We start from the raw sequence: 24,934 nt of genomic DNA on the forward strand, positions 1-24,934 counted from the left end.
TACTGTTCTATTGCTGTGAAGAGACACCACAATTAAGCCAACTTACAAAAGAAAGACTTTAATTGGGGGCTAGCTTACAGTTTCAGAGGGTGAGTCCATGATTGATCATCATGGCAGAAGCATGATAGCAAACAGGCAGGCAGGCACTGGAGCAGTAGCTGAGAGCTTACATCCTGATTGGCGGGCAGGAGACAGAGAGGGGGCAGGGGCAGGGAGGGAGGGAGGGTGAGCGGGTCTGGCATGGACTTTTGAAAACTCCAAGTCCTTTTCTATTGGGCTTTTGCACTTCACTAGGAGAATATACATGCCTGCGGTGAGGCATTATGTGCTATGTGTTTGCCACACTTACCCATTCCTCCTACTGCCCTGGCTGTTTCGATTCTCTCCAGCCCTTTCTTCTTGTCAACAACGTCAGGACTATCCTTGCCCAGACTCCGTGAGGACAACAGACATTCCTGTCAAAGTGGGAGTGCTGGCCTTAGAGATGTGCATATCCAGTTTCCCTAAGGAGAGACCAAGCAGCAGCAGTGTGTGAGTCTTCTGGAAACTGACGATGCTCCCCCTTCAGTCTGCACAATTGCCAGCACTTGGTATCACCCACAGAACAACCTTAGATACACACTGTCTCCCCTGGTCTATGAGTGACTCTGGAATGTGGAAACTTAGGACCAGCATTTTTCTGGTACTTTACAATGTGTAAATACTTCCATTTGTGTTTTGTCTCTTTTATGCTCAAGTCTTACCACTCACCACCTTGTAAGATGCACTCAATCAAAGCCCAGTGTACTTCATTCCTGGACTCTAAAAAATGCTTTGAACTTGTATGTTGATATAGGCATCTAGTCCTCCTCCTTGAGTACCTAGAAAAGTATTTCCTAAATCTTGTTCATGTATTGTTAGGGGTGGACATGTATGTGATGGTTACGATTATCAATTTAATGGGATTTAGTATCACCATGGAAGCAAACCTTTGGGCCCATCTGTGAGGCATGTGCTTTGGTTAGTTGAGGTGGGAAAACTCACTCTGAATTTAGACAGCCCCATGCCATGGGCTGGAGCCCAGACTAAATAAAAAGAAGGAAGCACACCGACATTTATCACTCTCTTCTTCCTGACCATGGGGCACAATGTAGTCAGCTGCCTCAAGCTGCTGCTGCCATAGCCTCTTCACCACAATGGACTGCACCCTCCAACTGTGAGCCAGAAGTTCCTCCTTTCCTAAGTGGCTTTTGTCATATAGTGTGGCATCAACTAGAAGGGCAATAAAAACAGGAGTGATAGATGAGGTCAGAGATTACTCTCTGTTATTTGGATCCTTAGAAGGGTGAATCAGGGAGCTGGAGAGATGGCTCAGGGGTTAAGGGCACTGACTACTCTTCCAGAGGTCCTGAGTTCAATTCCCAGCAACTACACAGTGGCTCACAACCACCCATAATGAGATCTTGTGCCCTCTTCTGGCATGCAGGCATACATACAGGCAGAATACCATATACATAATAAATAAATAAATCTTTAAAAAAAAGTGGGGGAGTAAATCAGGTTCTGCCATCCCCTCTCAGTAGACTCCACTTCCCCCAGGCCCCAGAAGGTCGGAAGTTGGGTAGTAGCTGGCAAGAGGTAATGACAAGGTAGCTAGCATGAGAAGTGTCAGTCACAGGTCATTTAAGGAAACTTTCTTTCCTACACTGCTATTCTCCTTATTTCTCCTCAGCCAATGTCTTCGGAAGAGGTGGGGATAATGAACGCAGCAAAACATTATCAGTCAACCATTCCTACCCATGGGGGCTTGCCCATGAACTGTTGATTTTTCTAATGACTCCATTCTGCAACAAGGCATATGGCATCCTTCTTCCATCCCAAGTGAACCAGTGTTGTTGTAGAGCATGCAAACTTCATCAATAACTTAGAGAATATAAAATGGTGTTCTCAGGGCACCATCATCTCTTTATGTAATCTTCATGGTCTATCATTTTGACTAATATTTCCTAGATTTAGCTTTTTTTTTTTATTTACAAAATGTTTGCGCATGTCTGCCTGAATCATAACTCCCAGGTTTCTGTATTATTAACAAGTTTTGAACACCTCTGTTGGGCCTTATTGATAGAAGAGATCTGTTGCAGTTTTATTTGTTTTCTGTGTCTTTGTGTGGGGACTGCATGTGTGTGGGGCATGTGGGGGGGGTGCATGTCGGGGGGGTGGGAGGTATGTACATGGATGCTCAGCCTGTGTGTGGAGGTCAGAGGTCAACCTCAAGTATTGGTCCTCAGACACCTTCTACCTTTAGTTTTAGACAGTGTTTCTCCTTAGCCTGGAACTTTAGCCGTTTGGACTGGGCCAGCTGGCCCATGAGCTTCCAGGGATTCTCCTGTCTCCACTCCATCATAAAGCACTGGGTTATAGGTATGTGCCACCATACTTGGCTTTTTATGTGGATTCTGGGAATCTCATCTAGGGTCCTTATTCTTGTTAGATAAGTGCCGTACCTACTAAGTCATCTCCTTAGCCTAAGAAATCTATTGTTCATTATGAAAATAACCTAAGCTCAGGAAAGGGAAGCCATTTGGTCAAGGTCATTGGATGGTTCCAAGATTTAACCCTAGACTCAGAACTCAAAATATAGTACTTTCTCTACCATACCACATGACACCTTTTCTTTATTTCTGCCATCATTTAACTTCTAGGCATGAGAATCCTTGGTCTTCACTTACTATTATATAAGAGATTTAGATTTACTATACCATCTATGTATTTGGATCCCCAGTGTGAAAGGTCAAGCCAACATGCCATATGGCATCCTCTCACAGGACTCTGAGATGCAGAGTGGATGTAGTCCAACTCTACAAGACATCACAGTTGAGGGTGGAGAAACCCTCCACGCCATTTTTATCTCCTCTCCCTGTGTGATACAATCAGTATCCGCACATAGCAGCACGTTTATTTTGTGTTTCTGACTATCGTGTGAGGATACCCTGCATTTTCAGCTTTCATGCCTCAAACTTCTGACAGGAACACGGTTGTCAGAGCAGCTTTGACTCAGAGTTCACAATTTCTACAAAACAGACTTCAGAAGAATATGATGAGTCATTTAAGATAAGGAGTCTGAGGACAGATAAGATGTCATAAAAGTGTCACTGGAACAAGTGTGCTTCCTTCAATTCCCTCTTCCGGAATCCTGTGCTTTTATCATTGCTGTCCCCTCTACCAGGAAAGCAGCCCACTTCCTCCCCCTCTTCATCCTCCATCTGTCTGGAAAACTCCTAACCCAAAGTCGAATTTTAGCGATAAAAACAGTCTCTGTGATAATCACTGGCTGCTCCCTGCTTCCATGGCAATATGCATGTTCATGCATTCATTCATGCACTCACTCATTCATCTAGAAAATGCACGCTAGGCCTTCCATATTCAGGGACCACTCCAGGTGCTGGGCTACATCCATGAATCACAGATAAAACCCTGTGATGAGAGAGCCTACATTTCAACTAGGAATGGTAACCACCAAAGACGATATGGAAATAGAATCGAGGCTATTGGATAATGAGAAATGCCACAAAGAAAACCAGGGCAGGGGAAGATGAACCTGGAGCAGGGCAAAGATGAGGCTTCTTCCTGTCTGAAACAGGAGACCAGTAGAACTCAGGGAGCATGTGGCACTTCAACACAAGAGTGGAAGAATGGAAGAGTTACTGGTATGGAGCAGAGGGACAGACAGACATTAGTCAAGGCAGGAGATTGGATGCCTGGAATGGAGGGAGTGAGCAAGATCTAGACTGAAAATAAGAACACTAGGGACTCTGGGTGGAGGTGGTTAGATTCAGAAAATTCCACTGAGCTAGAACACAAAACTCGGAAGAAGGAGATGGCTCCAGGGTATGAGGTGTGCTCCTAAGACCGTCTTCTTTATTGTCTTTTTTTGTATTTGTAAATCCATCTCCACATTAGGTTCTTCTCTTTTCTGTCTTCTATACATGATGTGTGGGGGGGAAGGGTGTGTGCAGGCACATGTGTAAGGGGGTGCACACGCACCACATTTACCCATACATGTGGAAGCCAGGGAGCAACCTCAGGTCCTCAGCTTCCATCCATTTTGTGTGTGAGATAGAGTCTCTCACTGGCCTAGAACTCACCAAACAGACTGTGCTGGCTAACTAGAGATCCCCAGGGATACCTGTTGTGGTGGTTTGAAGGAGAGCAGCCCCATAAGCTCACATATTTAAATGTTTGGTCCCCATTTGGCAGAACTGTTTGAGAAGGGTTAGGAGGTGTGTTTTTGTTGGAAGAGGTGTGTCACCAGGGGTGGGCTTTGAGGTTTTAGAACCCCATGCCAGGCCCAGTCAGAGTCAGTCTGTCACTGTCTGTCTGTCTGTCTGTCTGTCTGTCTGTCTCTCTCTCTCTCTCTCTCTCTCTCTCTCTCTCTCTCTCTCTCTCTCTCTCATCTCTTGCCTATGGATCAGGATGTAGCTCTCAGCTCTTGCTTGAGCACCATTCCTACCTGGCTGCTGCCATGTTTCCTGCCGTGATGATCACGGACCGACCCTGAAACTTTAAGCCAGCCCCACACTAAATTCTTTCTAAGTTGCGTTGGTCATGGGGTCTCTTTACAGCGATAGAATGATGACTAAGATACCTGTCTCCACCTATCCAGCGCTGTGCTTACAAACTTACCCCACCACGCCCAGATTCTCATGTAAGTTCTGGGAATCAAGCTGCGGGTCTCACACTTGCAAGTCAAGGACTTGACTGCCTGAACCATCCCTCCGGTCTTGTCTTATTTTTATTTTATTTTTTAAAGAAATTCCTTAAGATTCCATTTTAACTTCAGTATGAATTTCTTCTTAAATTTTGAAAAACAAATTATTGTTACAGTTCTTATGCTAAAACCTATATGCCAGGACAAGTTGATGAGTGAGAAGTCTATAATCCAGGCCCATCAGCAAACCTAGAGGCTCCTGAAAGCGGCATTATTGTAAGTGACAACCCGCTTCATCAGATTGTAAAGAGAACTTCTCCACCTAACAAGCTCTACAAGATTTCTGGATCCCAGGGAGGGCTCCCTGCTGGCCTAGGAAGCTGTGTGCAGTCAGTCCCCACGCAGCACTGTGCTTGCCTCCTACAGCATGTCCCTAGACAAGCTACCACTCTGTGTGTCCAGCTAGGGAGGGATGCAGCCTCCTGCTGCAGGACATGGGCATGGTCCGCTCTTAAGGGATCACATCAACCCCTGGCGGGATGGAGACGATCTGCCCACCTCCATGGGACTAAGCACTGGGGATGTCTGCATCTTTCCTGAGCTCCTCAGCACCAGCTGTATTAAGATAGCCTTCACTTAAGCTTCCTGAATCAGAGAGGGGAAGTGTGCGATAGCATCCTCTCTAGCCCGTCTATCACAGACACTGAATTGATCGTGGTGGTTTTATTTTCTACTGATTTCAAATGGAATCTTCACATGGTCTCCACACTGGCCAACCAAATGGCAGGGATATATGACAATGAGCATGCCTGTCATCCTTCCACTAGGGTTCAGCTTGTGGAAAGACAGAGACTATATCTTTAGCATCATTATATCAAGTGTCCACCCCCAGACAACCAGGCTTACAATGGTTAATCATGATTGTTAATTTGTCTGGACTTGAGAATCACCTAAGAGATTAGTAAAGCAAACCTCTGGGTATGTCTGTGAGGCCATTTCTAGGGATGATTACATCATGAGAGTTCAGACCTAATGAATGGACTATCCATCGATATATTCATAATACAACATCATTATTTCAAGGTAGTTGAAGGTAGCAGGTGGGGGCCTCACAGGTGGAAGTAGATCACTGGGAGGGGGGTGGGCTGCTTCACCTTGCTTTGGGTACTTCTTGTACTTCCTTTCTCTGCTTCATGGTGGCCATGGTCTGATGGCTGTTTTTGCTATCAACTTGACTACATCTGTAACTAACTAAAGTCCAAGCAGCTGGGGCACAACTATGATCAGATCATTTGATGTGGAAAGACCCTCTCTAAATTCAGATAATCTGAGGTCAGGAGACCCACACTAATCTGGGCCACACTTTCTGGTGGCAAACAATACTGAGGACATGGAAAAAGGAAGCTTTTGCTGTTTGCCTGCTTGCCCTCACTCTCACTGGTGAGTCCATTCCTTCACAGGCATTAGAGCCTACTTCTTAGGGATTCTAATGCATACTGAAGACCAGCTGAGACATCCAGCCTCATGAACTGAACAACTATTAGATTCTTGGACTTTTGATCATGAGACAGCTAGACCACAGCCTATAAGCCTGTATCAATATCTATATCTAACAATAATATGAATTTAAATATTTATATTATCATTCTATCAGTTCTGTTTCTCTAATATACATGATATGAAGCACCATGTCTACCCATGGTAGATTGACATTCCAGAGCCCATGAACTAAGAATACTCCCTCCCCTTAAATTGCTTCTACCAGGCATTTTGTCCCAGAGATGGGAAAATTAACTCATATAGACTCATTGCCATTTAAGAATTTCAATAAAGAGCCAAACTGGAGTCATTCAATAAATGTTTGTAATGATGGAGGTATCTATCAAAACATCAGTCTCATAGAAGTTACCTGTAGATCACCATGAAGGATTGGAGAGCTGGCTCTAGAAACTATGTTAATCAAATTCAGGCTGCTATTTTAAACATAAGACAATTAAAGCATCACTGGCCCCTTGAAGAACTGCCTTCCAGAAGCAATACTGTTAGGCTCCTGGACATCCTGCCTGTCTGTGATAAAACATCTTAATATCATTCTCAGGTATTCCCTTTCTGGTAATTTCTCTCATCACAACTGTTGAGAAACTTAACTGGAAAATCAGTGACAATGGAATGCTCAGACACAAACAGGCTCTATATCACACCCTCACCATGGCCCAGGGACCATCTTGGGAGAGGATTAGGAAAGAGTGTAAAAGACAGAGGTTGGGCTGGGCAGTGGTGGCGCATGCCTTTAAGCCCAGCACTCGGTAGGCAGAGGCAGGCAGATCTCTGTGAGTTCGAGGCCAGCCTGGGCTACAGAGTGAATTCCAGAAAAGGTGCAAAGCTACACAGAGAAACCCTGTCTCAAAAAAAAGAAAGAAAGAAAAAAGAAAGAGAAAAAAAGGAAAAGGAAAAAGAGAAAAAGACAGAGGTTGGGGAAGACATCCTGGACATGACAGGACCCTGCTCTCATGAACCCACAGCAACCAGCACAAGACCTGTACAAGATCAAGCCAGCCAGGACTCTGTTGTAAAGTAGAACGTGGTTCACGAGACTTCACCCCTAACTGAGGAACTACCAACAGTTGATGGCCTCAGGAGGAAGAAGAGTCAGTTTTCTTTAAGGGGGTAGCTCCAGGAAGATCAATCACACTCCAGTGAATGGTCTCACACCTGGAAATACATGGACAGCACAAATCTGAGTCAGTGGGTTAGTTAAAAAACAAGTTGGGGGCTCAGGGAAGTGGGAGTGGATCTAGAAGAAGTTGAAGGGAGTGTTGGGGTGAATATGATCAAAAAACAGTATATAAAAATTTCAAAGAATGAATAAAATAAAAATATTAATCAAAATTAAAAATTAATAAAAATAACCCTTCTGCAGCTGAGCTCCTGTCTTTCATATCCTCTACATCTTATGCAAGAACTTGCCAAACTAGCAATTTGATTCATTTTCCCTTCTTTAACCAACCCAAAAGAAGCAGTAAGACGTAAATTTTGGAAAGTCACTCAAAACTTTCATAACCTTTATTAGTGATAGGACTGAGTAGCGAGCTCTTCGGGTTTGGCATCTGTTATTCTCATGGGGCCGAGGCTGTGGCTTTTGTAACACCAGTTACTCTGGCTAACAAGCCCCATTAATCAGCTCTCCTTTCTGTAGACTGTAGAGGGTGTCTGTTGACCTCTGCAGCAGACGGCACAGACACTGTCAGGTTTTGTTTTGTTTCCCCCAACACACTGTTTTTATCAATTATTTGGGAATTTCATATAATATACCCCGACCACACTTGCTTCCCACTCCTCCCAGGTCCACTCTCCCACCTTTGTGCCCCCCCCAAAGAAAAAAGAAAAAAAGCACAAAACAAAACCCAGCAAGTCCAATTTCTGTTGCTCATATACTCATGTTTTATGTCTCTAATTTCTAACAAAGTTAAGCATGTTAGAGTCTTCTCTCATGGTGTTCTAACAGCATGCTATTTTTATTGACTCTTTGCCCATTTTTTTTTTAAATAGAGAAATGTTGTTGGCTTTTTTATTACTCTTTTGGGGGGCCCACTGCCCAGCTTCCAAATAAATCATACACAGAGGCTTATTCCTAATTATGATTGCCTGACTTTAGGTTGGCTTGTTGCTAGCCAGCTTTTCTTAATTCAAATTATCTACCTTTTGCCTCTGGGCTTTCCCCATTCTCTTACTTCTGTAAATCTTACTCTTACTCCATAGCTTGCTGTGTAGCTGGGTGACTGGTTCCCCAATGTCCTCCTCCTTCTCTGGCTACTTCTTTTTTTTTTTCTGTCCCAGATTTCTCCTTCTATTTATCCTCTCTACCTGCCATCTCCTGCCTCACTATTGGCCATTCAGTTCTTTATTAGACCATCAGTAACACAGTACTGTTTTTTAGACAGGCACAGTAACACAGCTTCACAGAGTTAAACAAATGCAACATAAACAAAAGTAACACACCTTAAAATAATATTCCCCTACAGAGAAATGACAGCTGGGGACAAACAGACTGAATTGGGACTTTGGATCTACAATAGGTTATATTTCTTTAGCATAGATGCCAAGGTCCAGTGTGCTACCTTGTGTGACAGGGCACTGCATGGTGAATGACCCAGAGAAAATAGTGATCAGGAAAATCACGACCACTCACCCTGGCACATACCATGCTGCTCCAGCCACCGTGGGGACAGCTCCAGCTCAGTGCTCCCAGACCATTTCCAGGTTCACAGTCTCTTTCTCTGAGAGAGAACCTTTGAAATTTCTGCCAGCTTTTCTCTAGTGAGCCTGTGGGTTGATCAAATTAAGGAAATAAACTTAAGAATTAAATATATATATATATATATATATATATATATATATATATATATATATATATATATATATATCTGTGACCCTGGGCAAGTTCTTTGTTTTCTCCAAACATTAGTAATCTATAAAATGAGGTGACTTAAAACCAGATTTCAGGAGCTTGTGGGATGTGTGTGAAGGCTTTGATAACACACCCAGGAGAGCACAAGGAATATAATCCTAGAACAGGAAACCAAAGGAGGTTTAAGAAAACAACACCACGCAGGGCGGCAGTGGTGCATGCACGCCTTTAATCCCAGCACTCAGGAGGCAGAGCCAGGTGGATCTCTGTGAGTTTGAGGCCAGCCTGGTCTACAGAGTGAGATCCAGGGCAGGTACCAAAACTAAACGGAGAAACCCTGTCTCGAAAAACCAAAAAAAAAAAAAAAAAAAAAAAAAAAAAAGAAAGAAAAAAGAAAACAACACCACAGCAACAAAGTAACAGGAATAAATTGTAGCTCGAGTTTTCCTGCCTGGCCCACAGTCAGGACAAATCTCTCTCACCTGCCAGCCTCACAGCCGCTCAGACCCAACCAAGTAAACACAGACTTATATTGGTTACAAACTGTATGGCCGTGGCAGGCTTCTTGCTAACTGTTCTTACAGCTTAAATTAATCCATTTCTATAAATCTATACCGTGGCTCGTGGCTTACCGGCATCTTCACATGCTGTTTCTCATCGTGGCAGCTGGCAGTGTCTCTCTGACTCAGCCTTCCACTTCCCAGCTTTATTCTTCTCCTTGTCCCGCCTACACTTCCTGCCTAGCCAATGGCCAATCAGTGTTTTATTTATTGACTAATCAGCAACACATTTGCCATACAGAACGTCCCACAGCAATAAATAAGCATTATTCAATAATGATCAGTTTCAACAGTCTCAATTCTCCAATAAAAAGATGAAAATTAACACATTGGTGCCACATTTTCTTAATCCATTCTTCAGTTGACGGGCATTTTGATTTGCATTTCTCTGATGATTAAGGATGTTGAGCATTTCTTTAAATGTCTTTCAGCCATTTGTAATTTTTCTTTTGAGAATTCTATGTTTAGCTCTTTAGTTCATTTTTTAATTGGATTGTTCAGTATTTTGATATCTAGTTTCTTGAGTTCTTTATATACTTTGGAGATCAGTCCTCTGTCAGATGTGGGGTTGGTGAAGGTCTTTTCCCATTCTGTAGGATGTCTTTTTGTCTTATTGACCATGTCTATTGCCCTACAAAAGCTTCTCAGTTTCAAGAGGTCCCATTTATTAATTGTTGTGCCCAGTGTCTGTGCTGCTGGTGTTATATTTAGAAGAATGGATTAAGAAAATGTGGTACATATACACAATGGAGTACTACTCAGCAGAGAAAAACAATGTCAGCATGAAATTTGCAGGCAAATTCATGGAACTAGAAAATATCATCCTGAGTGAGGTAACCCAAACCCAGAAGGACAAACATGGTATGTACTCACTCATAAATGGATACCAGATATAAAGCAAAGAACAATCAGACTGCAACCCACAGAACCAGGGAGGCTATATAGCAGGGGGGACCCTGGGATGACTGTGGCTTATAATAAGTCTCGGTTTTACTCAATTACTGGGCAAGCCTCAATGAAACATTTCACTAATAGGATAAGAATTTATACTGTATCAAGCTGACAATAGAAAAATAAATAAAGAAAAAAGAAAAAAAAGAATTAACATATTGGGTTAGAAAGCAGGATCTATATTTTTGCTGCTTCCAAGAAATATGCCTTGCCATCAAGGACAGACACCAACTTAGGGTAAAAGGACGGAAAAAGAACAGAGTATCTTTTAATACGCATTTAAGAAGCCTCTCCTTATGGTAGATGGCACAATATTTCTTTTTCCTTCTTCTTTTATGTGTGTGGGCTGCCACCAGAAGATGCAGCCCAGAGTTAAGAGTGGATCTGCTGACCTCAAATGATCCAGATTTAAGGTAGGTCTCCAACCTTAAATATCCAACCAAGAAAAATCCCTCACAGGTGTGCCCACTACTTAAGTTTTTTTACTTCCAAATGTAGTCAAGTTGGCAATCAAGTTTGACCATCACACACCTCATCAGTTAAATCTCAGAATCATAATATTGGTGTTCACATGACCCATGAGGAAGCTGAGCTCCGGGAAGGCCTGGCAGAATTGTCAGGTAAGTTCCTTGATGTTCTCCAAACTTTCCAGAGAATGAGAAAGAGGTAAGAGTACTCACTTTGTGATGTCTCAAAACAAAAACTGGACAACAATATCATCTCATCTGTGAACATAGACGTAAAAATGTTGAATATAAGGAAATTGCATTTGGCTCTATCAAAAGCACACTACAAAATATTTGGGATATCCCGCCAGTGCAAGGATAATTCAGCACTGGAATATCTATAACTATGACCTACTATAACAACAGATTGAAGGAAAAAATAATAGGGTTATTCCAGTGATAATGGGAAGTATGGTAGTTCCCAGAAGATACTCACCCTGATTTCTAAATGTTCCTTTATTTTATACATACATATATAAACCTACTGAGTTCAATTAGCATTGTCCCTATGCATATGTATTTAGAGTTGACCACTTAGGATTGATAAATCTATCAAGGGACTCACTCATCTCTGGGAAAAAAACTGATTGTTTTTCCCTTAGTAACTACAGACTACCTGTAGCACTTTATCAAGGAAGGGGGCCTTGTAGAAAATTTCCTCACCCATGTTAGCATGTGGACTTGTACAATCATGCATGTCTTGTATAGACTACCATATTGTTGGGAGTTCATGGGTCCAGCATCCCTGTCATGTCTAGATGATACTATCTTCCAGCAGTTATACTGGTCATCTGGTTCTCACAATCTTTCCACCCTCAATATTCCTGAGCATTAGGTGTAGGAATTATGTTGTAGACATCAGTTGGGGCTAAATTCCCCACAGTTATTCGTTCTCTGCACTTTTAACCAGTAGTGTATTTCTATAATAGCCTCTATAAGCTGCAAAAGGAAGCTAAGTTGTTTATTGAGGATGAAAGCTGCACTTAACTCTGGGTACAAGAATAAATATTGAGGGGACAGCAGAAATGACTTGGTAGTTAAGAATGCTTGCTGATTTCCAGAGGATCCAGATCTAATTCCCAGCACCTACAATGATGCCCATAACTCAGTTCCAGGAGAACTGACACCCTCGTCTTGTATCTGCAAGCACCAGACACACAAGGGTTCCACAGACATGCAGGCAAAACACTCACATACACCAAAAAACCCTTAAAATTAGGAAAAATGAGCGGCAATGCACTTTGGAGCTGTGCTGATTTAGCAAAGTGACAGTGGCATGTTTCTTTCAGAGTCTATAACCTCTTCAGCTACAGGTGGTTCTTCCCAGGCTTACAGTACTAGGCATGAATTCCCTCATTTTGAATCAACCTTAAATCTGATTAGACAGCTATTAGTTACCCCATGATATAAGTGCCACTGTTACACCATTGGTGACATTTTGCTGGGCTGGTTATTGTAGTTCACAGGCTTTACAGCTTGGTAGGACTATAGATTATTTTTCTCACTTGGTAGCTTGCATAGTACCTTCCAAATACTATCAGGGCTTCCAGGTCAGTACCAGCTTGATTCTCTCAAGTCCTATGACCATTTCAATCCTAAACATATATGCACCAATTCCTGATGTATCCAATTAAAAAAATATATAGTCCTGGACTTTAAAACACAGATTAACCCCAATTCTGTAACAGTAGGTGTGGGATGTTCTGTATGGCAAATGTGTTGCTCTGATTGGTTAATAAGTAAAACACTGAGTAGCCAGGCAGGAAGTATAGGCAGGACTAACAGAGAGGAGAATTGAGGGAACAGGAAAGGCTGAGGCAGAGAGAGAGCTGCCAGCAGCCGCCATGACAAGCGAGATATAAGGACCGGTAAGCCACGAGCCACGTGGCAACATATAGATTAAGATAGAAGAAGTAAATAACAAGAAGCCTGCGACTGCCATACAGTTTATAAGTAATATAAGCGTCTGAGTGATTATTTTGTAGGTGGGTTGTGGGACTGTGGGGACTTGGTTGGACCTGGAGAGAAGCTCTCCAGCTACAAGTAGGTGATGTAAATACCCAACTTTTGAAAGTGGGGGGAATCATCTGATCAAAAAATAAACAGAGATACATAGGAATCAAATTACTTCAGACATTAAATGGACCTAACATATACCTATAATATTCCACCCAAACGCCAGCAAATGTGCATCTATTCAGCAGCCCATACCATGATGAAATGCCACAACCACAAGCAACTTGGGAAGGAAAGGGCTTATTTGTCTTACATATCCCAAGTTACAGTTCACTGAGGGAAGCCAGCGCAGGAATGAGAACTGGGCAGGAACTTAGAGGCAGGAGCTGATACAAGGGCCGTGGAGGAGTGCCACTGACTGGCTTGCTCCTCATGGGTTGCTCAGTATGCTTTCTTACAGCACCCAGGACCACCAACACCGGTGTGGCATCACTCACCATGGGCTGGGTCTGCCCCCATCAATCACTAATTAAGAAAATGTCCTGCAGACTTGCTGATCTTACGGAGGCAGTTTTTCAGTTGAGGCTCCCTCTTCTCAAATGATTCCAGCTTGTGTCAAATTGACATAAATACTAACTGGCATGTAAATCCTTGGCCAAGTTAACCAAAAGAAAGAAAGAGGAGACTCAAATTAATAACATTAGAGATGAAGAGGAAAGCATTACAAAGAAACTCAGAAAATAATAGGGAAATGCTATAAGAACCTATACTCCAATAATCTGGGAAATGTAAAAGAAATAAATGAAGTTCTAGATACATCTGAATCGCTGAAGTTAAACCAAGAAGAGACCAACAACTAAAACAGCCCCATCACAAATAGAGAGACTGAAATCGCAATAGACTATAAAAAAAAAAAGCCCAGGTCCACATACAGTCACAGTAGAAGGGCAGTGCAGGGGAAGGACCCACAGCAGACTCACCAGGAGAGGGTGTGCATGTGACTCCTAACTGGGCATCAGTACAGAGGGGCAGCACAGGGAAGAGCCAGGAGCAGACTAACCAGAAAGTAAGCCACGGTCCACTCCCAGCTGAGCCTGCAGGCGGATCCTCACTTTACTCTAAAGCTTGAGCTGCTATTTACAAGGTTTAATTACATTCTGGGTTCTCACAAGCTCTTGATGTGACAGGTTCCCACGTTAATGACAAAGGTCTTACAAATAAAGTTCAAGAGGCACCAAGGACTCTAGAGAAGGAACAGCTATTAAATCTGGAGTTATGAGGACATCCTGTTCTTTTAAAATATTGAAGAAAATAAAATTAAAATCAATATCATCTGAAGAAATACAACTTGAGCTGCTGAATCTAAATTAGAAGCAGTTATTAATTAAACAATTTGTATGTAGTGATGGATTCATTTCATCTTCTGAAGGATAAAAGGGTGGTTTTCAGTTTGCATTGGGACACAATTGATGGAAATGGATGCCTTTTTTTATTGAAATGAAAAATCAGAAAAGGACAGAGATCAAACACTGGATTTTTCCAAAGAAATAAGCAAGAGATACAAGGCATACATAATGATGCCTGAAAATTTGAACTTAAAATAAAAGGGCGGTTTGAGTCATTTTCATTAATATTTTAAAGACTTCCTTAATTAAAACTCACCCAATTTTTCAAAGAATTGTCTTCCTGGTTTTTGTCAACATGCTTTCAGTTCAAGTTCACAAGTGATTCCTAGGAAACTGCTCTTGAGAGAAGCATTGCTTCAGGTTGTGTGAAGGTTAAAAGAATAGATAAATAAACATTTCCCTTTGGCGTGCTGGCAATCAGAACCACTACCACCACCACTGCTTTAGTGGGTATCTTTCGTGTGCCAGCAACTCTGCTAGAAAATTCACATAATTAGAAGGAAATGAAATATGCGTGTGGGAAGCCAGAGACTGAAGAACATGATGAATACCTAAGCAGCTCATTAAGACAGAAGAGCAGAAATGGAGAAATGTGTTTGGAGAAGGGGATCTTAAACTCTGGGTTGTTAAAAAGCAGCGCTGCTCCTCCTGAGTGCAAGGTGGTTAGCATGTACGAGTTGGCTACTGCTGCTGTAACAAACCAAATGATGGAACACATAGTTGTTGTCTGACAGTTCTCTAGAACAGAAATCTACCAAGGTCAGGGATGGCATGAGGAGTGCAGGGCTGGTCCTTTCTGGAGGGTCCACAGGGGAGCCTGCTTTCTGGCCTGTTTCAGCTTCTGGGATTGCCTGCTTTCCTAGTAGGCCCTCTTCATCCTCAACATCAGCCTCGAAGGATCAAGTCATGAGATCATATCATCTGATTTCTCTTGCTGCCTCCCTGTGATGATTAGTGTCGTATCAAGGTACAGAATCTGTATGACCTAAAAGGTGGGCCTCTGGCCATGCTTGTGAGGGATTATCCTGTTTCTGTTTGATATGGGAGGACCCATCTTAATGTCTGGCAGGACCATTCCCCGCTGCAAAGGATCCAATTCTAGAATGCATAAAATGGAGAGGGGGAAGCTGAACATGTATTCATCTCTCTCTGCCTCCTGATTGGGCATTAGATATGACCAGATGTTTATAACTCTTGCTGCCTTAACTTGCCCAGTTGTGGCAGACTGCACCTTGCACTGTGAGCCAAAATAAGCCCTATCTCCCTTAAGTTGCCTTTCTTGGGACAGTTTCTTATAGCAACTAAAACACACCCTTCTCCACTTTCAATATAAGAAACTTGCCATTATATTGTGTCTAAGCAGATAGCCCAGGAAACAAGTTTCTTAAAATCGAATAACTAGTAACCTTGGCTCCACTTCCTACCTTAACTTCTTTGCTATGATTTACAATGATCAGCATGTAACAGGTATCTTGGGTAGAAGCATTTTCTGCCTACCAAATAAGCATGCCCAACCTTTGGCATTACAATGTGATGTTCTAATATACAAAGTTCACAATGCCAGGGAGCTGGAAAGATGGCTCAATTGGCAAAGTGCTTGCGTTCAAACCCCAGAGCCTATATAGGAAAAGTCAGGTGTGGTGACACATGCTTATAATCCCAGTACTGGGAAGATGGAGATGGGAAGATCCCTGGGACTCACTGGTCAGTTAGCCAGCCTTACATATTCAATAAGTTCCAAGCCAGTAAGAGACCATGTCTCAATAAATGGATGGTGAACAGCATCTCAGAGTCAGAAAACACACATGAAGTTGTCCTCTGACCTGCACATATGTGTATGCACACTTGCACATACTTGTACACATACACACATGGGTGGGGTATGGGGGACACCACACAGATGGACCAGTTGTTATCCCGACCTCTTCCAGAACTTAATGGCCACTGCTGACTGCTGGAATGACTTACCTCTGTTGAGATTACATGAGATTGTTACCAATGAGTGGGATCCCAGCAGGCACACAGGGTCTCCAGTGGATCACTAGGGATGGCAAAGAACAGGCTATGTACTGACTATGAGCTGTCCATCAGAAGCTGCAGATGCTCTGCACTGGCAGTCTGGGAATGTAGGGGTTTGGAAACCTGCCCTTAGAGACAAGATGGGCTGTTTATGAGTTCAGCATTGGAATCCAAAGCCAGTAAAAGCTCTGGAGACCTCCTCGAAGGCCAATAGAACAATACCTCTCAGACTGTCAAACAGGAGCTGTGGATGCTCTGAGTTTAGAAGCTCAGGCTTGGCAGTTGGGAACACAAGTTAGACTGTTCGGGAGCTAAGAATTGCAGCCTGGAGGCTGGGAACTATCAGGTCCCCGGGTTGCACGCTGTGCTGCCCATGGAACCTGCCCCATCATTAGTTGTCAAGCCTCCCCCCAGAGGCTGGTGCTTGCTCAGCTGTCATGCCACAGTCACCACCTTCACCCGCGTTCCTGCCCCAGCAGCTGCCTCTGCCGCTCTCTACACTGCTTTCTCTCTTCTAGTGCTGTCTGCACTACCGAGTGACAAGGTAGTGACAAGCTTTGATCTGGCTTGATGTTGCAAATCAGCGAAGGCAGCGCAGATGAGCACCTCCAAGCCAAACAGCCTCCTTACAGAGCCTAAAGAAAGGTGCTGGGACCACCAGAGCCTTGCCTCTTATGTCACGTCATTAAGACGTTTGAGATCAATCACAGCCCTGTCCCTCAGCACCAGTCATGACAGTTCCCTCCACTTAGGGAAGAGCTCTCTTGCTAAGGTGCAAAGGGTACATCAAGGCTTATGATAGACAGAATTATGGTACAAACTGTTTCAAACATGTGTGACTGGGGCAGTGCCTTCAGGAGCCAGAGCCAATGGCTGCAATCTTTGTCTAATGGTCTCAAAGCATCCATGGAGGGTTCTAGGTGGCTGGTGTAGGCCTGAGGGTGGCCTGGGTGGCTGTGAGACTAATGTTCCTTTTACTTAAGGCAGTCTGGACAAAAAGAGAGTGAACCCTCTCTGCCAAATGGAGTCTCATAATGCCTCATCCCCCATATCTTTGCTTAGTTACAGGAAATGCAAAGAATTCATCATTAATGCTAATAGTGATTTTGGATAGATTTGAACAATGCTTTACACCTGCCCAGTACCCAGGAAAATGTAGGTTCCCCTCGTCTGCTTCAGACTCATGTGCATTTAGAGCAGGGTCTCAGAAACAGGATAGAGCAAGGTTGACTAATGAGGAGGAAGTATGTCCATTAGATGCTGGGGGTTGACAGTGCTAGCATCTGACTGGAATGGAATTAAGTCAAAACTGACTTTTGATGATTTACCTTCTTCTCCAAGGATAGACTAGTAAGTATTTACTGCCCAGTGGGCAGGGAAGAGACTTGATCTACAGAGATGGCCATGCTTCTGCTGTAAATATTTAGTTTAATATGACCACATGGAGTTGCTGAATGCAAAGCTGGGAAACAGTAGACACCAGATGTGGCATCAGGCTGGCTTTTCATTCTTCATGATAATGGCCCTTTAAAACTGATGTGTCCCATCAAGCCAGGCTTCTACTGTGGATAGGAAGAGGACCTGTGACTCATGGACTTCCCCTGTCCAACTTCTCGTCGATCCTCAGCAACTGAGCCTCTAACCACAACGCAAAGGAAGAAGCGAACACAATGGGATTTGCAGATACTTGGCCAAATATTGAGAAGAGTAGCTAGTCAATGGTGCGGTGACTCTAGCAGGTGGCAAAGGGCAGCTCAGTGCAGTGGATAGAAAGATCCAGAAGCCAGACCACCTGGAGCTATCAGTTCCTCCACTCACTAGCACTGTGCCTCTATCCCAGCTACTGAAACGTTAATCACCTCTGATCACAGTCTGAAAAACATGAACATTTCCTAAGAGGCTATTGACATTTGTGTCTGCCACAGGAAGGACCTTCCCCAAAAGTTACCAACAAGGCAATCCGTCAAAAGGGGTTCCACAAACACATTTATCACCAAAAGCAACAGCAAATTTCCCTCTAAAACCTTAAGTGGCAGCTAAAATGTCTTCTCTAACTTCATAAGAAAAATCAAATGTCAGCCTTGTAAATATTTATGATTCTAGGCAGACAGCTCATATTGAACATCAATTGTCTGAAAATGATCCGAGGGCTTTCTGACAGAAATCTGATATCCTCTGCATACCCTGTACACAACGTTTAGAAAACATGCCTTTATGATGTTTTCCAGGATAAGGTCAGAAAAGCCTTGAGTCTCAAGCCACTAAACAGGATTGTACAGCCCACACAGATCTTCGCTTATCCTGGCCAGGGCGTTCAGAAAGGTTAAACACAAAGCAGTCTCACAGGCCACGATGGCTCCTCCTGGTTATAATGAAATGTTACTGGAGTCAATGTTTCCTTTCTCAGACGAAACTCCTGGTAGAACACAACAGGGAATGAGAGGAAAGGGCAGGGCAGGTGCTCCAGCTGTAACAGGGGTTCGTTATGGCTGCTCCAGGGAGGAAGTGGGAGTCATAGAGCGTGCCTCCATCACATTCATGGCATTTTGCTAGAAACTATTTATGACTTTAAAGTAATCATCTGAGCCTTGAATCCTCTAGAGAAAAAAAAACCTTTAGAGATCGCATCAATATAAAGTGTTTTTTCATGTACTCTTAGTTTTTCATTTAGAAACAACTTAGTAATTTCTGGAATAAGTTACTAAGGGTTACTAATAAGTTAGAAGGGTTTCTAAAACATGTTAGCTGTTTTCCAGCCGCTGATATGAAGAACAAGAGACTCAGTCCAAACATCTGCCACTCAGGCTCGACGTTCTTGAGCATCCGCAGTGGTCTAATTTGGTACCAGCAGGCAACAAGAGTCAGAAACCCTGCCTGTGTGGCCTCTCCCCAGCTCACCTGCCTCCTCTGTTCCAAATGAGAAAGCCCAGGCACTAGCTGTCCCAGATTGTTTTGCAGTTATGGCCTGCACATGTGACCCAAATTTGGCCAGTTTGACAGAAGTTGGGGTGGGTTTGGCAGAGGTTGGGTGGGTTGGACAGAGGTTGGGTGGGTTTGGCAGAGGTTGGGTGGGTTTGGCAGAGGTTGGGGTGACTTTGACAGAAGTTGGGGTGGGGATAGTATTTTGCTTTTAATCCAAACAGATTAAGAAGAGATGAGAAGGAGATGATGACCTCCATTTTCTGCTCCAGATAGAGCTGGGTCCACTGCTGAGTCAACATGACAATGTCCATCAGGAGGGAAGCCATGATAACACCTGAGGACTGCAAGTACCTGGCTCTTTGGTGTCAATGGATCTTTAGCCAAGTTAAACCGAGGCAGGAAGGGTGTACACACATCCCTCCCTGGACTTCCACAGGAATGGAAATCAAGTGTCCTCTTGTAAAGCCACTCTAGTCAAGATACTGTCCACTTGCAGGTAAAAGGTCCCCTTCAAACTCCTAATTGGGATTCAACCTATGGAACAGGTAACCTGGTGATCCTTCTGAGTGTGGAATGGCATGAGGTGATACGGAAGAAGGCCTTTCAAAGACAGGATGTAGCTCAGGTGGTAGAGTGCTTGTTGAGCATGCACTCACCAGGTGTGGTGGTGTACACTTGTAATCCACATCTGGAAACAGCAGCAAAAACAAAGGTCTTTCACTGGGCAGAAAAGAATGGAAGTGCTTCTCTGCACAGGATCCTGTATTGAAAAGATGAAGGATAGGAAACACAGACAGGTGATGGTGTGATTCCACATCTAGATGACAAGGCTGAGCATGAGGGATAGCTATGATGGCTCGGGGGGGGGGGGGGGGGGGGGGTGTCAAAAGCCTGGCTCCCTCACAAAGCAGGACAAAATGATATCTGAGTCACAGGCCTGGAGGCCACTAGTGTGTAATGTTGACTCTAAGATGCATCACAACCCAGATGTGTTAACTTGTTCAGGAATCAGAATTCTTGAAAAGCGGTGAGTTTCTCTGTGTCGTCAACACGGAGGGCAGCTATGCTCACCACTATCTAACCAACAGATGGTGTGCCCAGCAGAAAAGGAATCGGGAGTTAGAAGGGCTCTGGGGACCCGGGAGTGGTCTGTGTGGTGTCAAGAGGGAGCACACTGGCATGGAGTCCACTGATTTCTGTGCCACCTGCATGGGGAGACAGCAACAGAAACCAGAGACAGGGTCAGATGGGGATAGATGGGGCAGGATTGCACAGACCAGGGGAGGACAAGGGCAGGAGGTCGGAGTCTTCTCCACTCAGTTAGCGTCATTTGTACACATGGGCTGATAAGACCTGGGGCAGTACACAGGCAAATGCCAAGTGTACCTGCTTTCTTGCTGTGAGGCGTTTTGCCCCTACACTGAGCCGCCTTGTTACTCTCCATCTGGCACTCTGGTGATATTTGTTTCTAGTCTCGGGGTTCTTCCTTCCAATAAGGACTATCTGCTAACTGCTAACAGCACCTTTGCTTGTAATTACTTGATTTTAATCTCCTACAGGCTAGAAGACCAGATGACCAAACTTCGTCAGCTGCTTAAAGCTGTCTTCCCTGAGTTAAGAGCATGTCCTCATTTCATCCTTCCATGTAGGTACTTTTGAGCATGTACTATAAGCAGTCACTGCTCAAGTACTGGGGACACAAAGGAGAAAGAAAGATGGGGTCTTTCTCTGACTGAATTTATATTTGAGTGGGATGTGGACTTTGACAGGTACAGTTATCAAAGGTAAATGAACAAGGATCCAGGGACCACAGTGATGCTGCAGACAGCAAGGAGCAGCAGTGTGATGGGAGAAGCCAGACGTGGTAACACGCAGCTGTGATTCCAGCACTTGGGAATCTGAGGCAAGGGCATCACCGTTAGTTTGAGACTAGAAGGGGCTGTCTAGAGAAAAGATTCAAAAACAAACTAAAAGATGGGTAATTGTCTTTTTTTTTTTTTTTTTGGTTTTTCAAGACATGGTTTCTCTGTGTAGTTTTGGTGCCTATCCTGGAACTCGCTCTGTAGACCAGGCTGGCCTTGAACTCACAAAGATCCACCTGCCTCTGCCTCCCAAGTGCTGGGATTAAAACTGTGCGCCGCCACCACCACCCGGCCAGGTAACTGTCCTAATCAAAACACATTGTATGTAGGTATGAAACTCTCAAACAAGAGGAGCAGGTAGAGGAGGGGAACTGGAGGTGAATCAAAAGTTTTAGATTCGGAATGGGGAAGGGACCTTTTATTGCAATGAGCCCCGAAAAAAGAAGGGGTCTGCTTTGCAAAGATCAGAGTTTCCCAGGCAAGCACCATAGCGAAGACCAAAAGTGGAGACAGGAGGGAAAACCGGGGCATCTGAGGATGGAAGTATGTCTGCCTCAGCTGCAGGGAAGCCACAGGGAATGCTTCACAACGCCACTGGAGACCCCTTGTGATGTTTCTGCACTGGGATTCAGTCCTGTGAATAAAGCACCATGATTTATCTTCCACTGTTTCTCTGGCTGCTGGTGGAAAGTGACTATGGAACACAGGAAAGGAAGCTGGGGGGAGAGGCCCTGTGGAGTCTTCAGTCACCCAGGAGTGAGGAACAAGATAGTCAGGACCAGAGTGGTCATAGTGAGATGAGAGAAAATTGAGGATTCTAGATGTATGTGGGGAGCAGAGGTTTGCACTGGGTAGAAATGTGTCCCCTGGAAACTGTGAACAGAACTCTTACCAGTGAACTGTAACACAGTGATGAGATGTTGCAGGTCCAGAGGCTGATTATTTTATCTTGGGCTAGTTTTAGCCCCCCCACCCCCACCCTACACACACACACACACACACACACACACACACACACACACACACACACCTCTTATCCACCTCTGTGTCAGAACTAACATCCTGTGACTAATAGATAAAAATCTTTGGACTCTCTTAACTTAGCAGACTCCCAGCTTCCACCAACCCCAAAGCTCAGATCATCATCAGACAGCATCTTAGAGCTGTAGGAAAGCTTCCCCCATCTTGCTGTAACTGCCTCTCTAATGTACACAGCAATATATTTTCAAGCCTGCCTTGATTTATGATGTTCTTTTTCTGTAAGACTATGAAGCTGCTTCCACATTGGAAGATGGAATTTGGGGTAACCTATACCCATGTCCCTGGGCCCTGGTCACACAATATGGCTCCAGAAATAAACTCTTATTTTCTTTAAGATGAGAGCTGTAATTTTTGTGTTGACAACACTTCTCTCTAACCTACCCAAAAATACCTGTAAATGTGATTTTACCTTAGAAATCAGATATTTACAGATGTGGCCAAGTAAAGTTGAGGCTGTAATAGATTCTTAGATGGTTCCAAAATCCAATGCACAGAGTCCTCATGATGAGAGAGAATACTGTGAAGGCACAGACATGCAGGGAGGACTGGGGAAAGGCAGCTGAAGTCAAGAAGCGATGGCCAGCAGCTGGCAGAAACCGGCAAGGAAGAATTTTCCCTTGGGGCCTCAGAGAGCCACGGCACTGCTGAGCCCTTGATTTAGACCCCAGCTCTGCAATAGCATGAGCATAAACTTCTACTGCTTTAAGCCACCCCCATCTGTATTCATTTGTTCCAATATCACGAGGAAGCGAGAGGGTGGGATGTCAGGACAGCATGGAGATTTATAGGATGAGAGAGAAAGAGGCACACACATTTTGGTGATGGAATGAGTGTGTCTGTGCAGGAGGCCACAAATCACTCACTCATCTGGGATATCCATCCACATCTCTGTTGTAGCACCCATGAGGAGAATAGCAATTTTGATAGTGGGGCTATTGATTGTGTGACAATGACCTTCCCCTCCATCACCTCTGCTCACTGCCGCCAGCTACCCTCACCTCACATGCCCGACACTGGAAATGGTGCTAATAAATCCATCCAGGACTGTGACTTGCAGAACCTCATCTGACCTTTGGGCAAAGCTCCTGTGATTCAGGAGCTAGTTATGACCCGTTTAGGGGGAAAGTGTGAATCCGCTGTCAGTGTGGGCTTTACAGGGAGTGAACGGAACCCAATCCCTTCGAAGCTTTGTGGTGTTGGACTTTCAGAGAGTCACCTGAAGGAAGGCACCCTTCTTCATCAGTGCCAGCTTCTCCTGGCTGTGGACTATGGGAGTCATTTATGTGGTTTTCAGCTCAGCCAGGGGCCAGCTTCTTCAGAACAGGGATTAAATTTGTTTTAAACCAAGTATATTCCTGGGCAGCGGTGGCACACACCTTTAATTCCAGCACTCGGGAGGCAGAGGCAGGCGGATCTCTGTGAGTTTGAGGCCAGCCTGGTCTACAGAGCGAGATCCAGGACAGGCACCAAAACTACACAGAGAAACCCTGTCTCAAAAACCAAAAAACAACAACAAAAACAAACAAACAAACAATAAACCAAGTATATTCACACCACCCAGCTAAGCTTGGAGCATCTTTATGAACATCTGCTTAGTTGAGTTGATTATATGATATTCCCTGGTGGGAATAAAATAAAGCAAATCATGGGGAAGAAAGAACAAAAGAAGGAAGGAGGGGAGGGAGAGAGGGGGAAAGGGAGGGAGGAAGAAAAGAGAGGAAGAAGGAAGGAAGGAAAGGAAGGAGGAAAGAAGGATGGCTATACTAAAAATAAGAACAAAACAATAATAGAAAAGGCTTCTGGGAAAGACTGCAGGGTCTCTACGCCTGAGGAAGGCTGAGGCTAACTTAGATGACTGACAAATGCACCTCACAATATACACTGGGCTAGCCTTGGGCTCTCAAAGTCCCATTGAGATTCAGACTATGCTGTACCTCTGGGGGAGTAAAAACATACAGGTAAAGGCACGCAAGAATACAGACCTCAGAGACGCACGTTCAGACCAAATCCGAGGCCAGACCGTGCTCATTGACCTTTCGCTTTCCCTCACAGCACCCGGAGCACTGTCTTCAAGCACTCACCCCACACTGAGTATGGACGCTTATGTGGCTGTGTGCTCACTACTGGCCGGCTGTGCTTGAGTCCTGGACTTACACCTCATCACAGTCTGCTCATTCCAGCACTGCCAGCACAGTGCAGGTATACGCAGAGAGGCGATATTAAATTATTTTGCTTAATCTGCTTAATCTTTGGTTTCTTTACAAGTAAAACTGAGGTCATAGTTGTATGTCCTAGAGCTAAGATGAGGCTAAATGAGATAAAGCATTTCAAATGTTTCACTCATAAGGGGTCTTCAGTGGATGATGCTACCAGTTTACGATTAATGTCATTATCAGTGATATTATTGAGAACATTATCCCTCAAATGATAAAATACATGGTAGAACACCATTTAAAAGACAAATGACTGTATAGAGACATTTGGGGAAATTGGTTAGTATGGTGGGAAGCCTGTCAAATTGAAATGAAAGCTTTCAATTGGGTAAAGGACACTTTGCTTTGGGTAGGGGAAGCGACTAGAAAGCTAAGCTATCGGGAAGTGGTAAATAAGATAACA

General features: G+C 44.0%; 1 long non-coding RNA gene across 1 annotated transcript; it reads right to left on the reverse strand.

Annotated features, from left to right (window-relative positions):
• Nucleotides 1-355: 355 nt before the first annotated feature.
• On the reverse strand, nt 356-14,141 carry LOC128095221 (uncharacterized). Its single transcript, XR_008213187.1, has 4 exons — nt 14,049-14,141; nt 8,877-9,010; nt 7,225-7,399; nt 356-503 (listed from the first exon to the last, which is right to left on the reverse strand). It is a non-coding gene; the product is annotated as an uncharacterized LOC128095221 (long non-coding RNA).
• Between the last annotated feature and the right edge of the window lie 10,793 nt (nt 14,142-24,934).

Source organism: Peromyscus californicus, unplaced genomic scaffold (genome assembly GCF_007827085.1).
Source record: "Peromyscus californicus insignis strain IS unplaced genomic scaffold, ASM782708v3 Scaffold_4__1_contigs__length_199733344, whole genome shotgun sequence".
In the NCBI taxonomy this organism is placed as follows: Eukaryota; Metazoa; Chordata; class Mammalia; order Rodentia; family Cricetidae; genus Peromyscus; species Peromyscus californicus.